This window comes from Ciconia boyciana, chromosome 2 (assembly GCF_034638445.1).
Source record: "Ciconia boyciana chromosome 2, ASM3463844v1, whole genome shotgun sequence".
NCBI lineage: Eukaryota > Metazoa > Chordata > Aves > Ciconiiformes > Ciconiidae > Ciconia > Ciconia boyciana.
Genome location: NC_132935.1, coordinates 39882044 through 39899860, shown reverse-complemented (window position 1 = coordinate 39899860; position 17817 = coordinate 39882044).

Below are 17817 nucleotides of genomic sequence, written 5' to 3'. Positions count from 1 at the left end.
CTACCAGGACATCCACCTACTGCTTTCCATCACTCATCATGCCCATTGTTGCAATTTCTGCCTTTTGCTATGTAATCATTGAGACTTTCCTCACAGTCAACAATTTGTTAACATGACAATTAGCAAATGAACAGAGAGTGGAGGCCTGCAACCACTGGTTATTTTATAACCATGCAGTGCTACCAAGCACTTGATAGTAATAACCAGCATCAGTACCAGCCACATGCCTGTATTTCTGTATTTGAATGCATATAACTCCAACTATCAAAGTAATTTCAGCTGCAAAATATTTTGCTCAATGTAGTGGTTCCCAACCTGTACATTCAGTGTGAACATACCCAAAGCTGACACTCCTTCTGTGTGAGTGGAGGTATGGGCAAGTGTGCATTTATGTGTGCCCCACTCAGTATGATTTCTTCAAGTTCAGAGTAAACCATGGAAAGATGCTAAGGCTTTGATCTTTTTGAGGAACTCACCAGACTTCAACAGAACCTTTACTTTATTGACAGGGAAGGTGTGTCTCTGTAGTGATTAACCCATGTCCAAGAGACATGGCATACAAATATTTTCATAGATGCATGCATTCACCCTAGAAAGAAATTTTTCCTGAAATGAATGTTCAGCTTAGGAACAGACCTGGTCCCACCATACCATTTTCGTTTTCCTGAGCAACAGATGACAGCATTACAAAGCTGGACAATGGTCCTTTAATAGCAACAAATGGAGTTTCACCTAGTTTAAGTGAGTTGTCTTGGGTGTCTCAATAGTTAAAGGAGAAAAAGCAGTTGCCTCCAACGGATGATTCATCTTACTGCTCTTGAAAGTGTATCTTAGGATGCAAAGACTAATGTTAAGTGGAATTGATCCAGGCCGAAGAGGATAAGCTAAAGCAAATCAAATTATCATCAAAGAAATTGATGAAATTAAACCAATTACAAGTACTATGGTAACGATGAAGCTTTTTAATAGTTCAGCTCCTTTCACCACAGGTTTTGCATCTGCATCTACAGATCATACAAAGATACTGTGGAACCTAACATCCATCTATAGATCTTGTCTGGAGTATTCTGAGACCCTTCAAAAGAGAAATAAAATAGTTAAATACTTCTTTGAATTCCTAATCTGGCCACATAAACCATATACTCTTACATTTAATATTTAATTCAACATACAGGACAACACAATCGGAAGTATCTTCACTGTTCTTGGACCTCAGCTAAGATGAGTCATCAACTAGTGTTAATATCTTAAATCTCATCTTTGCCAACAATGTAAATATAGATTCAGGGAGCCATAAAATAATGAAATTTACCAAGAAAATTCTTCAAAGCTGCTTTCCCATATTACTTCAACCAAAGAAAAGCTGCAAGGTCCAGGAATCAAAAGCTGCAAGGTCCAGGAATCTGTCTGAAAACTAGAATGGATATAAATGGAAAGGAAGAGGAATTGAAATGAAAGGGAAGAGGAAGAGATGAATAAAGCCAAAGCACAATGATGGAGTAGGCAGGAGATTTTTAGGTTTTTTAATTCTCCTTTTTACCTTCTCTGGTCAACCAGACCAAACTGATAGAGAGGATTTAACCTTAGAATTATGAAATTCAAGTATTAACTTTATTTGAAAGTTTGAAATTAAGCTCTTCTTCAGCTTTACATATCTCTGTTTAATAAAGAACAAAGTTGCGGCATACAATATCTATCTGGGAAAGGAGAACCTAAATTGCCCTTTTGGGAAATGACATCATTCACCCCACTGATTGTTATGCCAATTCTGTTAGAAAGTACTAAATCTCGGAGTACTGAGAGACCAGCATAAAACTATTACATTGAAATAACTCTTACTGCAGAACCCTTTAAATTCAGCTAGTTTATTTATTCTGGATTTAATGCAGAGGTCTTTTTTTACACTAACTTTATGGAAATATTGTATTCTTGCTAAACAGAAAGCAAAGATCATTGAAATTTTTCTCAACCTTCTCCAGTAGCACGAATAAGCTTTAATCATTTAATTTATTTTTTTTTCTGAAGAGACAACATATTTTGGAATGTGTGAGATGGATTTCATTTTGATTAGCTATTTCTGCAACAATACAAGTCCATGATCAAGCTGAAATTCTACTCACAAACACATTTAGTTAAAATTGTTAAGTTAGTTAAAATGTGACCATTCTATATAAAGATAATGCAATTGCAAAGTCAATGGAGTTTGGCTTGTAGATTCATTTTTATTCATGACCACATGCAGAAAAGAAAAAAAACCACCACATGGTTCATGAGGAACTTGTAGCACCAACAAAATGCTTTCACCTTACATATATTCTGTATAAATCAGATTTTGATACAATAGATAATGTATCATTTTTAATTTATTTTTCAAGGCTATGCCTGCACCTTAACTGATGAAATCAAACAAAATAATTTTTTTTCTTTACAGCTGAATATTTTTTATTCACCTATAAATACAACTCCTGCTAAATGAATTTTCCTGTGAAGTTTGTGTTAGTATTTCAACATTAATATCATAGATGTGGTATAAGACAAAGAGAAAGAAAGAAAAACAAAAATTAAAGAGAGAAAGAGTGCCTGGAAAAGAATTTGGAAAGATCAGGTGAGAAAAAGCATCTTCTTTTCTGATTCCTACCGTGTCCAGGGAAACAGGACTTTTTGTATATTCCTTGTCCAAAAAAAGAATTTCAAAATGGAAATATCTGCTTTCATAAATAGTTTCTTCTTTGACTACAGAAAACATGTAAGATCCCAAATGTGAACTAACTGATCATATCAGAAAGGATAAAACCAAGGATCATAGAATCATAGAATAGTTTGGGTTGGAAGGGACCTTTAAAGATCATCTAGTCCAACGCCCCTGCAAGGGACAGGGACATCTTCAACTAGATCAGGTTGCTCAGAGCCCTGTCCAACCTGACCTTGAATGTTTCAAGGGATGGGACATCTACCACCTCTCTGGGCAACCTGTTCCAGTGTTTCACCACCCTCAGCGTAAAAAATGTCTTCCTTATATCTAGTCTGAATCTACCCTCTTTTAGTTTAAAACTATTAGCCCTTGTCCTATCGCAACAGGCCCTGCTAAAAAGTCTGTCCCCATCTTTCTTATAAGCCCCCTTTAAGTACTGAAAGGCTGCAATAAGGTCTCCCCGCAGCCCTCTCTTCTCGAGGCTGAACAACCCCAACTCTCTCAGCCTTTCTTCATAGGAGAGATGTCCCATCCCTCTGATCATTTTTGTGGCCCTCCTCTGGACCCGCTCCAATAGGTCCATGTCTTTCCTGACATGGATGACAGGGATGCAAACTGTGAGATGATAACTCTGGCATGTAAGGATGGAAGAAAGAATTAGGGTGTCCTTAGGAACAAAAATGGTCAGAAGAAATTAACACAGGATCTAAAGCAGAACTCAGAGAAAAGGAAGTGAATCCAGAGCTGTCACAAATTCTTGCTATACTGTTTGGAGATGACCATTAAGTTTCACTTGAGATCTACGTGAGGGAAAAATGTCATTTTTCCACTGAATTTAAGTAATTCTTACTTACCATACTAAAAAAACCCAGTAAGTAATGCAGAAGATGGAAGCTAAAAATCTGAGCTCTGTAAAATAGCTTTGTCTCAAATAATTAGAGGTAGAGAAAAATTACAAGGGAAACCTTGTAAAAAAGAGGTCTTGATTACTTCTGTAATTTGTAAAGAAGGGAGGTATATCCCACACAGAGTTTAGAATGTTTTATATTAAATAGTAACACGGACGGAGGAAGGGAGATGATAAGGTCTATGAAGGGTGGAATCATATACCACATTGGCTTGAGTAGAATGATGCATAGGAGAGAGCTGTGAGCCAAGACCCAATTTATAAGTGCCAGCTGAAGAGGCAATACAGAGACATGGTTTTAGACAAGGTGCCTCCCAGAAGCTGTGGGATGACAATTATGGAACACGAGGATACGGGAGCTGCTACAAAGATGAATGCTCTATTGGAACAGAGATGTAGGTGCTATCAGCAGAGTTTACAGAAACAAAGAACTTTTCTCAGAAGCACATTGGAATAAGCTTTTTCTGGGTAGCTGAAACAAAAGAAAAAAAAAAAAGGGAAAGAGAGAATGGACAAGGAGCTTAAGATAGGAATAAACATGACTTCATTTATTGATGGAAGAAGGGCTGACAGAAAAAAGTAACCATACCTCATTTGTAGCTCTTTTTCTTTTCCTTCTGTTATGGTGGGTCTTAGCTGGCAAGAGCATTTTGGATTTCCTTCATGGGTAGAGCTTTGGCTGGAGATACTACAAGCTATGAGAAAGCTTGTAGAGGCTAATGAACCTTTAAGTGCTAGATGAAAATAAACATGTAATAAAAGGGATGAACTTTACTGAAATACTTAACCTTGTTCCAAGAGCTGACATTTTCTGTAGAGCTGCCCCCATTTGTGAAAAACATTGTGTCAAAGTGTTCTTGTCATGTCCAGCAATATGGAGCCTAGTACAGTTTCAAAGAAATAACTCTTTCTCCCTGCTGGCAGAAATAACTGGTCACTCAGACCAAAAAATTCTAAAGCTCTACATGTGTTGATGTAGAGGTATTTCATATTCCAAACTGATGTATCATCATCTTGTGTGGTAAAGACAAAACCTAAAAGTGCTGTTTACTAAAGAAAGAAGAATATTAAAGCAACTTCTCACACTGATTATCAACCTTGGGTTTATGGTTTATACCATAAAGTGGTTTTGGTCTTTTTTGTGAACCATTATTAGGATCAGTTTTTAAACATGGATATGAGGTCATAAATTTATTCTCATCATTGCCAGAAGCTTCATCTCTAAGGTGAAGCAACTCATTCAGATCTTCAACTTGCACCCATCCAAGTCCATGCAAAAATTCCTGTGTGCTTACATGGTACGAAAGTACCCCTCAGCTTGCTTTCATATCTGAACAAATCAGCATCTTTAACAAAATGTCAATACCTCATACTGGAAAGCTGCAGTATAGCATGAATAAAAGACCATAGTTATCTTTTAGGATGTGTTTTGATCTCTCAGTTGTGAAGTTTAATGTTCTTCAATTTCCTGGCTCACTTTGCACATAGCAGCTTAAACCTTCTGGCCATGATCCAACAGAGCATTTGTGATCCAAGGTGAGCTCTGTGTCTAAAAGTGTCAAGGCATGTCTCCTCCTTCACCCCCAGAGCTGGAGCTACAGCTTACCATGGGGTAAGTATTCCTTGCAGGATCCCTCCATCTGAAAAGATAACCAGATTCCAGCTTTGTGGCTCAAGAAGAATAAAACTCCAGTTAAATCAGTAGTTCACATGCATTACATTGTGCTATGCTTCCAACCTGTAATTAGCTTAGACAATAGAAAATTCAAAACACAACAAGCCCAATCAACACAAGCTATTTACAGCAACACCACAAGGAAATTCTGCTGAAGTCGTATCCATCAACTGACATTGATACTGACATTCCAATAGAAGCTGCTTTTGCTCATGAATTCTATTCATGAGAAGATAAGGATACACCAGGCAAATGATACAATCCATTGTAGATGCTGTGCATATCCTCTTCTCTTTTTTACTTCTTTTTTCCCAGAGAAATAGAGATATTTTTTCCTAATTCTATCCTCTTTTCAGACCACTAGTAGACAATCTAAAAACTGTTCTGGAAAATTTTTTTTTGGGGGGAGGAGACATTTTATATGCCTCAAGAACTTAGGAATGAAATATTGAATACCAGTCTATGTTTGTTTGGCTCAGGTAAGTAATAACAGAAATTTCTCACCAGCAATGGCTACTTAGTAACTCACATAAAGTACGCCGATACTTTCACTACATGTTTTAATATACACAAATTTTTGCTCTTAGTAACTGACACCAATGAAGACACATTCTAACGGTCCCAGAAAGGACAGCCAAGTCTAAATGAGTGCAGAAGCAGAGCTGCTCTCCTGTCATTTCCATTGCCTAACCTCTTGTTTAGCTCCAATAGACTCTTACTGAAACTAGTCAACAGATCAGTGCGGGAGTGCCTGATCTGCTGGTCTTTTCACCATATGCAATTGAACGAACACTTCTAACTGTGAGTTAACCAAGAGTAGGCACTATATAAATTTAAAGGTAAGTGACAAGGTAGTTTTCACGTAAAGCAAATTAATATAGAACAAAAATAAAAGTAGAATACAATGAAAAGACAGTGGAACAGTGTAAGAAAAGGGCATTTTTGACACTTGCTATTTTAATAGCAATAATGAAGAGTTACTTACTGCAAATGAAATATTTTCAGGAGCCCACTTGTAATTTAAATCTCCATACTCTGTGAAAACTAAAGCACTGTTGTTTTTCTTAATGAAACTGAATAAACAAAGAGAGATGGAATCCACAGAAGAAAATGTGGAATGACTATAACAAACCCTGCTAAATAAACATATTTTAGTCCTCTTAGCAGTATTTGAATTAACAGTTTGGGATACACACTGTAAGATGAGCCATTGCAGGCTTGTTTTTTCTTTGTTAAAAATACAAAAAAAGGAAAGAAATTAAAAAAAAAAAAAAAAGGTGCATGCTAAGAAGGAAATCAGCCTTATTCCAGCAGCTATGTTACATTAGGTTACATTAGCTGCGTGGCACTGGGAAGTCTTACTGAGTTTTGATATATGAAGGTTTTGCCTGAAGAAAGAAAGTCTAACAAAGTAAAAAATGCTTGAGTGGAGGAGGAGATACATGGTAATGAGTACAGCAAAAGCTAAGCACAAGGATAATTGTCATTATTGTAGATCAGAGTTACAAATGGTTTACAGCATGAGTTGGAAACCAGTTCTGTTATCTGACTAATATCTTCTGTGATTCTGTGATTACACTAAAAAACAACACTGCTAAGAACAAAATATATATTTTTTAATATATATATATTTAAAAAAGAGAGCAAAAATGTGTAATCAAAAGCAGAGAAATGTTTTAAAGAACTGAGAAACAGATTTTGTGTAATAACAATAATAAGTTGGTACTCTTATTCATCAATTTAGAATGTGTTGGAAAACATAGAGTTTCAAAAGAAAATATCTGAAATATGCAAGAGGATTAACTACATTTCAGTCCAATTGCTTATTGGCCAGAGAGGCAATAATTATTCGAAAAGGCTTAACTGCTGGACCCAAAGGGTAACAGCCCTGCTTACAAAGCACTTTGAAGGACTTCTATTGTCTTTCACGGGTTTTGGATGAGACCTGTGTCAAGACAAGCTCTAAGCTACATTTTTTTAATCTGGAATTGAGGACTTGAAGTATTTGGCTTGCACAATTACATCAAGGTTTGGTTTGTTCCTTACTGAGCAAAAAGAGTTAAGCAAAAGGTTTTCATCTGGATTTTCCTAAAATTTAAGATCCTTCTCCTGTAGTTTGTAACTGGATTTAAACATGATATTAATCCCTTTGGGTAGGTCAAATAAGGGTTTTATGGCAGCAGGTTTTATTAAGTATGTGTGAGGGGGCAGATAGCTGTGAAAACATTGCTGTCTTGTAAACAAGGCAAGGAATGAAAATTTTCAAAACCAGCAATCAGAACCTGGGATCTGATTTCCACAGTAAGGCACCAGCACTGCAAATTGTATTTTCAGTATGCAGGCAGACCCACAGAAAGCAACGAGGTATTCCCACCCAGATGCTCAAAGTCGGATGCATAGATACGTCTGCAGATCTGGGGCTCTGTGTAACGTTTTAATCTGGCTCTCATAGCTAAGTTTCCAAAGCAGTGAGCATCCAGCAGAACCTGAGCCTGCTAGGGGCACAGTGCACTTTGTATATAAAGTCACCTGTTCAGAAATTTGCAGCAGGATTTAAATTGTATGTTTTTTGACTGAAAAGTCTGTCTCTTTCTCTGCATAGGCTCACTGTCTGGTTCACCTCTGCCCAGTTTCTGCTGGTGCCTCTAAGTATTAAAATATTATTACAGTTATTCCTTGCTTTCCAACCCTTTGTTTTCTTTACCTGACTTTTTCTCTTGCCGTGTAGCTCCCTGTGTCTCCTTTGTTTAGAAAATCATGTAGCCACTTAAGTTCAGCAGCACTTCATGCTTCAGTGAGTTTTTAAAAGAAAAATAATTCCTGAAGTGAATTTTCTTACCAAGGGTTTTGTTTTCAACCTTCTTGGTACCTAATGGTGTGATTAAGAATTCTTATTTTTGCTCCTTCTCAGTGCAATTAGTTTATTCTTTGTTCTCTGATCATTTATTTTCCGCCTTGTTGCAGTCCAATTTTGCTCTCCAGTGTATGTGCTTATTATGGGATGCCCAGAATTCAGATTCTTTGCCTTCTTCCCTGAAAGACTGTGGTCAGTATGATTCCATGTCCTCAGCATCTGGATCAATGCCTTACGCAGTCATGATTCTGGCTTTGATTTGTAATGTATTTATCTGAGAATACATCCCCATATCTTGATTGAACTTACCGTTGTGTCTGAACACTGGGTTCAGGGCTACAAAGATATTATTTTTCAATAATTTCCAAATCTTTTCAGGATGGCTCAGTTTCTTACCATTTAGAATATATTTCCTCCCTTTTATTGTTTGTTTAAAACTCATCATTTTGCACTTATCATCAATGAACCGTATTTGCCATCTATTAGTCCAGGCACTTAAATGTTCTCAGCCCTCCTATACTGGACTGCAGTATTTCTCATTATTTACTCATCTTCTCAATTCAATATAATTTGCAAATATTAAAGGGTGAAAACATGGTAAGTGCTATCTGGCTTTGTTTACGTTTTTAAATAGAAACAGGATGAGCTGTCAGTATAGCTGTGTAAGGATACAATGAAAGAGTTATCAAACTATTGGTAATGGCCTACTTCTGGCCTCACATGCACCCATGCTGTACATAATGTGTGCTTCAGGGCAGGATGGGGTGCAGTCTTAATATCAGACTCCATGCCCAAAAGCAGTAACTGGATTCTACATGATTTAGAAGCAGATTTTACCAGCCTATAGAGTTCCTGTGATAATACAGGTCCAGATAACATCAAAGTGATTTATAAGTTTCATGTAACAAATACATGACATTCCCAGGGGACAGTAAACACAAAGCCAGATTCTCATCTGGTGGCACTTAATAGGGCTCCCACAAAGTCAGGTTAACACATTTCGGGGAATACAGAATACTAGCATTTTCAGCTCTGGTGATGGACTTGTCTTTCATTACCAAATATAAAATTCTGCAGGGTATGTATGATTTTTCACAAAGCGATATAGTCTGTCTGAATGAGAGCTGTTGCATAACCAGGAAAGCAAACTGTGTAGTTGTGAACCTCTAAATAGATAATATTCCCAATGTTGTAATCCTTAATTTCCATATAACACAAAGATAACTGTGTTAGTGTGGTGTACAGTAATGCCAGCAGAAAGTATGTAACAGTCAGTCAAAGCAACTTTGTGTAATATATATTCAATTCCACACAGCATTGCATAATTAAATACAAATTTAATTTCCCAGTCAACAGCATATTTTGTAGGATACTTAGGCATCATTGATACTTAAAAAATGTGGTATAAAGGTATTTTTTGACCCACTGAAAAGGATACAACATGCCGTAATTACATTCTCTCTAGGAATAATAATATATCTCGGTAATACTAGAGGTACTGCTGAAAAGTGAGATAAAACACAGAAAACTACAAAATTGTAAAGAAGACTTTGTAGACCTTCTTATCACATTCAGAGTTAACATATTTAGTTAACACTTCCAGTGGATTCACAGGAAGAAAATAGAAATATTTTAATTTTCCATCTTTTTGTGAAAATAACTGGGGAAGTGGTTACTTTTTTATTTTCATGATTCAGCTGTGATTTACTGATTATGTTTCATTCAGGTTTATCTGTTAGGTCATGAATAAACCATTGTAAGAGCAAAACATTAGAGCTGGTCAAGATATACAGCTACAGAGAGGTGTCTCCTTCATGTAGCTTTATCTCGCATCCTACAAATTTAGCCTTTGTGGGTCTAATCCAGAGCATGCTGAGTTAAACAGCTTCCACTGTTTTCAAAAGTCCTTGACTCAAACCTCAAATCAGACACCAAATTTGTATTGACAAAGAGTTACAAGTCCATTGTACACAGGATTTTGAAATTTAGAAATCTGGTTTCTTTTACCCAGAATAAATTCAGTAGATTTCTAATTCTCTGAAAGAAAAAATAAAATAATAATGATAATTTCAGGTTGTCTCACAGTTCTGCTTCAGCTTTTGAAAATTTCATATTGTAACACATTTCATATAGTACAGAATGAAAACCTTCAAATTGCAAAGTTATTTCGAAATGAAAGCATGCATTTCAGCTTAAATATAAGTCCTTTTTCTTTACAGTATTGTTCCAATGGCCAGCTTTGAAGGGCAATAATAAGTATTAGCAGTGTGTGATTTTAGAAAAGATGATGCTCTCATAGCTTTATAGAATTATCACTTAGACTGTGCAGTACTGTGATTCAAGAAAGTAAATTCCATTGCTTTTGCTATTGTCATCCAATTTATGTATCTTAAAAGAAATAAAAAAAGTATGTGTATCATCAGAAACAAAGTATCTGATATTAAAAGTAAAACTTTGATACTAAAAGTAAAATTTCTTTCATTACCAGGACTAAGTGAGTTTCTGGATAAGTGTCTGGAAGAAACACAGCTGAGAATACCTTTTGCCATCCATTTCTATCTTGCCTTAAGGTCAACAGCCATCTGGTCTGACTCACACTGCCTCTCTCCCTTCTTCATTTGAGACTGGAGCCACTTGGCCACTAGTGCTCCTGAACAAAGCCAGTGGCTGAATTATGGAAAATTTGGATGATGTTCCTAATAGCCAATTTAGTATTCCAGTTATTAGACAAATATGATCCTGCCATGTTTAATGTCATAAAGTTACCCACAAGTTCATGAAAGGATCATGGCAAATGAAGGCAGGAATATGGTTTGCACTAGCTCCACTTTAAGAATGAGACAGCTCTGCAAAATGCCAAGCCTGACTATTGAATACAAGTAATGCTCTTACACCTTAATAAAACCTGCTGGTAGATGCACATTCTTGAAGCCCATGTGTCTTCTCTTCTTCCTTTTTACGGTATATATAAATACATATATATAATATGTATTTTGACACTGTTTCCTTCCATGAAGATGCAAAAAGTGTGCTATATATTCGATGCTGTATTCAAAGCTGTATTTATGTTAACCTTTTTACTCTGTTGGAAGAACAAATACTGAGACCTCTGAAGACATCTTCTAGGAAGAAAAGGCATGCAGCATTCATAGTATCACAATGATGAAGCAAAGTATGCACTGCATACCCTACAATGTGTATAAATGTATTTTCCTGAAGATGTTTTGCACTTTATTAAATGCAGCCCTACACAGTGGTGTGCAATGCTCTCCATAGAAAATAAATATTTGCTATGGAGAACATTGTACGTCAATGTGTAGGGCTGTCTTCAAGGACTGATTGTTTTGTTCATCTCATGGCCTTATTCCCTGGTTCTCTCTGTGGCTTTCATCAAGGCCTTTTCTTTTTAATTACCTTTCCAGAAAAGAGCTCCTGAGGGATGAAAGTGAAAAATGTTTCTGAGGTCTGTTTTGGCGCCATATTAAGAGGACGTATGGTTTGTTTACCCACTTAGGTCTCTTTTCTTTATAGGAATATTTCTTGCTGATAATTTTTGCTGACTTGCTGCTTTGTCTTCCCCTTGTCTTGCTACTTGCCAACTTATATGTGGCTGGTGGCTGAGAAAGAAGAGAGGATGCAGAAAAGGTAACAGCCTCAGATTTAGGAAAGCAATGTCCAGGTCCTGTGACAGACTTCTGTGTGACTTCAAACAATCAACTCAGCCTTTTTTCATGCAGTTAAAAAAGTATAATGCCATGCTGCACAGCATCATTGGCTGAAGGAGCCAGTTGGAGCAGTGGAAGCAGTACAGCTAAGCCTGGTGAGCCACCTGGATGTGTTATAGGACCAGGTTAATCCACCCAGTTGAATCAATGCACCAATGCAGCTAAACTGTTTCAGACACCCTGAGTAACATGAATAGTTCACAACAGTGTGCTCTGCAGGCAGCTGTGTTTCAGGTTAGCAAACTGATAAATTGAACCCTTCTTCAGAAGGTGAAGAAAAATTGTGAAATTCTTAGACATTATAATGATAAAGCTGTTATAAACACTTAAAATACTTTTGTAAAATTTGATTAATTTCTCTTTGACAGTGAGCTAGAAGTGAGTTACAGATAAACCTTGAATTTCCACGCGCATTGAGGATGGTTGCATCTGAAAAGTTGGAGTCAAGTCCACAGCTACTTTAAATGCTTTGTTTTGTTGACACTTATTGATATAGGGTTAACCATTGTTGAAGGATGAACAGCACTGTGAGATTTGATATTCTGATATATTTTCACGTACATAGAAAGGCAGTAAATGTATCACTTCAGCTGCATGGTCTTTTGTCTTTGGTGTGCTGTGTGGACTTTACCCTACAGTTCCGCACTTCTAAAACAAAGGAAAATGTATGAAAAACAAACTTTTTTGCTTCTTTAGTGAACAGAGAATCTACTAGGATTTTTCAAATTATTGAACCCAATGAGTCCAGAGGAATTAAATCAATTGCACAGGAACTGGCTCTGTTTATATGACTCAGGATTCAGTGGATGAAAATGTAACCAACCCTGCCTGAGGGATTAGTATGCAAATTTACATTCCCAACTAAACATGCTAAATGAACACTCTTTTTTTCTTTCTTAGGTGTTTAGAAAGCCTGATGATTTTTTTTTAAAACTGTCACTGGTAAACTGTAAATCACAAATTAGTAAAAGTTTTACTGGTTCTGACAGCTTCTGAGATTTATAGTCAGTAAAAGAAAAACACTCCTTTTGAGAATCATTGCTATTTTCATAATAAATTATTTTCATGTAGCTAGATGAAAGAAAATTGAAAATCTACAGCATATTCTGCAGTTTTGTGAGACATCCAAAATGCTGTATTTTGTTTTTTCTTGACTTTTTTTCCTTGTGCCAGTAGGGACAATTTCTCTCACATGCTTAATCTCAATCTTCTAAACAGAAGGCAGATAATTTATCTAAAAGGCTAAAAAGTCTTTGATTAATAACCATGGGAATTGCAGGTATTAAAATCACCCTCAAGTGACCCCATATTGTTCCATGAATCCATTAGAAACTTATTCTGAATTACAAAGAAAAATTAATTAAAAAGTATAAGGACTACAGAGCTCAAATAAAGTATGCTCCCCTGAGTTCATATGAAGATCTATATGCATGCAAAATGTCATAAAATCAGATTTAATTTACAGTATAATTTTCTTCTTCGACAACAAGAGGAATACAAGAACAGCAATTTTTGTATTTTTTTATTACTATTGAGTTCTCCATAACAAGCCTACCTATTACAATGACTCTTGCATTAATGTCAGAGAAAGAGGGATTAGAGAGAAGAGCCAAATGTCATTTCAGTAGTTGGAATTGGAGTAATGGGTGAATCCCATCTGGTTTGGTTCAATAGGACAGTAAACTTTAATGCTCTTGTCTTGATATAAGTGGATGAGAAAAACTTTGAATGAGTTGTAAGGTGCTTTACAAAGAATTTTTGCAAATTTTTCTTGTGTACATCTTGTCCTAATTTTATAAATGTTTTGCTTATATTTGTTCTTCTCAATTTGTTCACTTTTCTTAGTAGGTCATGACCACATTTTCATACTCTTTTAGATGCTCAGGAAATTAGCTAGGTGTTACAAATGGGCTTGTATTCCCCATCTCCTGTACCTCATGCTTGAACATTATCCAGGTATGTTTCTCAGCAAATTTTCAACGGGGTGTGATCAAGATAGCTATAAGAATTGCTATGGGCTTTATAGTCTTGCTTACTTAGGGCCTTGTAAAAAACTGGGAGACTAAGGGTGATGTCTGTCTTCTGAACACCTTTGAAAGTCTTGGACAGACACCCATCAGACAAATCACTTTTGTTTGTGAGTTGCTGTGATGGTCTTACTAAGGAAAGAGCTTGTTTAAACCCACCCTGCTGAGGCATTTTGAAGTGTAAGTCTTTAAGTGCTGTCCTGCACAAAAGGTGGCATCTTGATTTTGAGTCATTAAAGCCAGAGAGTCTTAATGCCTAAATGTGGTTAAAGCTACTCATGTCCTAAAGAGCACTAGAGAATTATGAACTTGAATACTACGAGCAATAATTATGTCTGTAATTTGCAGACATGTCGGAAATGCAAATGCAAATCAGCTGAAAGAATACTACTGCAATGTTGATGATGTAGTGTAAAAATGATCTACCAAAGTATCACGCAATCACGGAGGTGGGAAGGGACCTCTGGAAATAGTGTAGTGCAACCCCTCTGTGCAAGCAGGGTTCGCTATAGCAGGTTGCTCAGGACCATGTCCAGTCAGGTTTTGGATATGTCCAAGGATGAAGACTCCGCAGCCTCTCTGGGCAACCTGTGCCAGTGTTTGACCATCCCCACAGTAAAAAAGTTTTTTCATATGTTTAAGTGGAATTTCCTGTATTTCGATTTGTGTTCATTGCCTCTTGTCCTGTCACTGGGCACTCCTGAGAAGTCTTTCACACTCTTCTTCGTTCCCTCCCATCAGGTATTTATACGTGCTGATACTATCCTCCTGAGCCTTCTCTTCTCCAGGCTGAACAGTCCCAGCTCTCTCAGCCTTTCCTTGTATGACAGATGCTGCAGTTCCTTATTCATCTTTGTGGCCCTTCACTGGACTCTCTCCAGTATGTCCATGTCTCTCGTTTACTGGGGAGCCCAGACCTTGACCCAGCACTCCAGGTGCAGCCTTACCAGCACTGAGCAGAAGAGCAGGATTACCTCCCTCAAACCGCTGGCAATGCTCTGCATCATGCAGCCCAGGATACTATTTGCCTTCTTTGCAGCAAGGACACATTCCTGGCTTGCGTTCCACTTGGTGTCCACCAGGACCCCCAGGTCCTTTTCTGCAAAGCTGCTTTCCAGCTGGTCACCTGTACTGGTGCCTGGGGTTGTTCATCTCCAAGTGCAGGACTTTGCACTTCCCTTTGTTGAACTGTATGAGGTTCCTGTCAGTCCATTTCTCCAGCTTGTAGAGATCTCTCTGGGTGGCAGCATGACCCTCTGGTGTATCAGCCACTCCTCCCAGTTTTGTATTGTCTGCAAACTTGCTGAAGGTGCACTCTGTGCTGCTGACCAGGTCGTTAATGAAGACCTTACAGTATTGGACCCAGTATCAGCCTCTGTAGTACACCACTAGTGCTGCTGATCACAACCATTTGAGACTCAATAAGCAGATACTTATGTCTTGTACTATTGCTGAAGGAGTTAACTCCTGGAGCTAAGACCAAGCAAGTTTGCTTAGGTTAAGAATTACTGGATGAATTCAACAATTCTTTGCTTGCAAAGCTTAAAGATTATAAACATATATAGTAACAGCCTGTATTATTTTTTTGTCAATGCTGTCATTTATGTTCTGAGAAAAGTGGTACTTTGGAAGCATGCTAATTCAGAAAATATAGGCATACAAAATTTGTCAAAACAGGTGCTATTTATATAAGCAAGAATTGTGATTTCATTCTCTTTTTTCCTTTTTTACTAGCCCAGTCTGAACCCAGATCAAGTTTATTTTCATTCCTCTGCTGTTTGTTATAACTCCTATCTGGAACTATTGGAACCATGGTTAGAGTTAAAAGGCATGATTCTCTCATCTTTATACTGAAAATTAGTTTGCAGATGCAGCCCTATTGCAACTAAACAAAATCGCTTGCGGCGTAAAGTGTTAATCAGGAGAAGCCAGAGTGGCAGAATCTGGATCATTCTTAATAATTTAGGGTTAGACTATGCCACAAAGATGCAGCCCATATGAGTCAGTGGCACATTGTACCTTCCCAGCAAAAGGAGGCATATGCACCTCAATGAACTTGCTACTTACCACTGAGGTCAGCAGTTCTTTGTGGACATGTTGTTCCAGCAACATACTTCTGGCTGGCTCTAGCAGACTGAAAAATGGAGAACAGATCATAAATTTTACCCAGACCACAATTATTTGAATGCTTTCCACCTTTTTTTTTTTTTTTAGGAGGAAAAGCAGCTTTTGCAAAAACCCATTTTATTTGGAGCCATGTGCTGGGTGCCCTCAGGATGTGGCACCCTGAGATGTAACAAGGCTTCTAACTCACTGGTGTGAGAAACATTGGAAACGTCCTATGTCCTGAACTCCACCACCTCATGCAAATGAATGGATGAAAAGAGTAGCTGTATGTGAATTACCTAGCTAGTGACATACTCAAATGTCATCTATCCTGAAGTCCATCAGGTTACACAGTCTGCATATCTGACCTCCAGGAGGACATAGGATGTATCACCTCCATTCTCATCATCATTCCTTGCAGAAGTTTTTCTAACCAGTCCTCATCAGTTCCAATGAAGGAAATTCTTTCTTTGATTTCCTCAGTGTCAACCCATGACAGTGTTTGATTGTGGTAACAATCCAGAATGGGCCTTGGATGACACTGTGTCCCAGAAAGCTGGATATGTGACACCATCCACAACAACCTCTTGTGATCTATGATCTGCTCCAAAACCAACTGACTCATTTCATATTCTTTAGAATAGCCAGTAAGGAGAAGAGAACAAATGTGAACAACATACAAATCAGTCATGTTTCCTCTTCTTTCACATTTTCATCAAGGGGCAAATAAATTACTGCATCCTCAAAAGGTTGTAGCTATTAGGACTGAGCAGCTCTTAGTGTGGGGAGAAGGAGGCAAACAAAATTAAAACTCCATGCATGAACTCCCTCCTCTCCTTGTCTTTTTTTCTTCTGTGAGGAATAATTGCCTGCGGAAGGCAAATCCAGCTCAGCTTTCAGACAGACAATCAGGTGCATCAAGCATTTGGCCATCTCAAAGAGACACCTTTGAATTGGGAAATGGTTCAAGGGCAGCTCCTTCTCTTAAAAACTGCAGGCTCCAGAAAGCTGGAAAAGGGCAGGGACAAGGGTAAGGACAAGGACAAGGACAAGGACAAGGAAAAGGAAAAGGAAAAGGAAAAGGAAAAGGAAAAGGAAAAGGAAAAGGAAAAGAAGGAAGTTTTACATTTTAAGGATTAAGCATCAAACTGATAAAAACAAATGTTTACTCAAGACAGAAGAGATAGCAGCTGCCTGGAGCATCTTGCTCAGGTTTTCTAAGTGCTAAAAATAATGCTGTGTGTTTGAATTTAACATCAAGTAAACTACAAAGCACAAAAATGCAATTGTTTCATCTGCTTTGCACATGCTCCCTCCTTATTTTCACTGGCACGACATCCCTCTTCAGATTCCTCTTTAGCTACTTGCAGGCTCAACTCTTGAGTAGACTCTGCTTCTCCTCCTCCCAGTCATGTTTCTTATGAAACTTTGGAGTTGTTGTGCATCTCTGCAGCACAACGCCACAGCCCATCACCTGCCCCCAGAACAGGCTGCGAGGACAGGCTGCATTCTGACCCATCTGGAAAAGTAAATTCCAATAGAGTAAAGCCTGAGGCTTCGCTGCATAGCATAGAAAGCTTTCCCCAACTCAAAATACAGTCCCAGCTTCCATAGAAAGTCCATTTCTCTACAGTCAATTATTATTATATAACAATCAGCTGAGTGTTTCTCCTGTATATCAAACTCAGCTTTTAGAGATCCTTGTTCAGACGACTCTGAACAATAGTAATTTACTGGATGTGCCTTGGCAGCTACCCTCTAAATCAGTACAAAGAAACAGTCTCTCTCTTTTCTCAGTATGGGCACCACTGTGCTTCGGTACCACATAGTA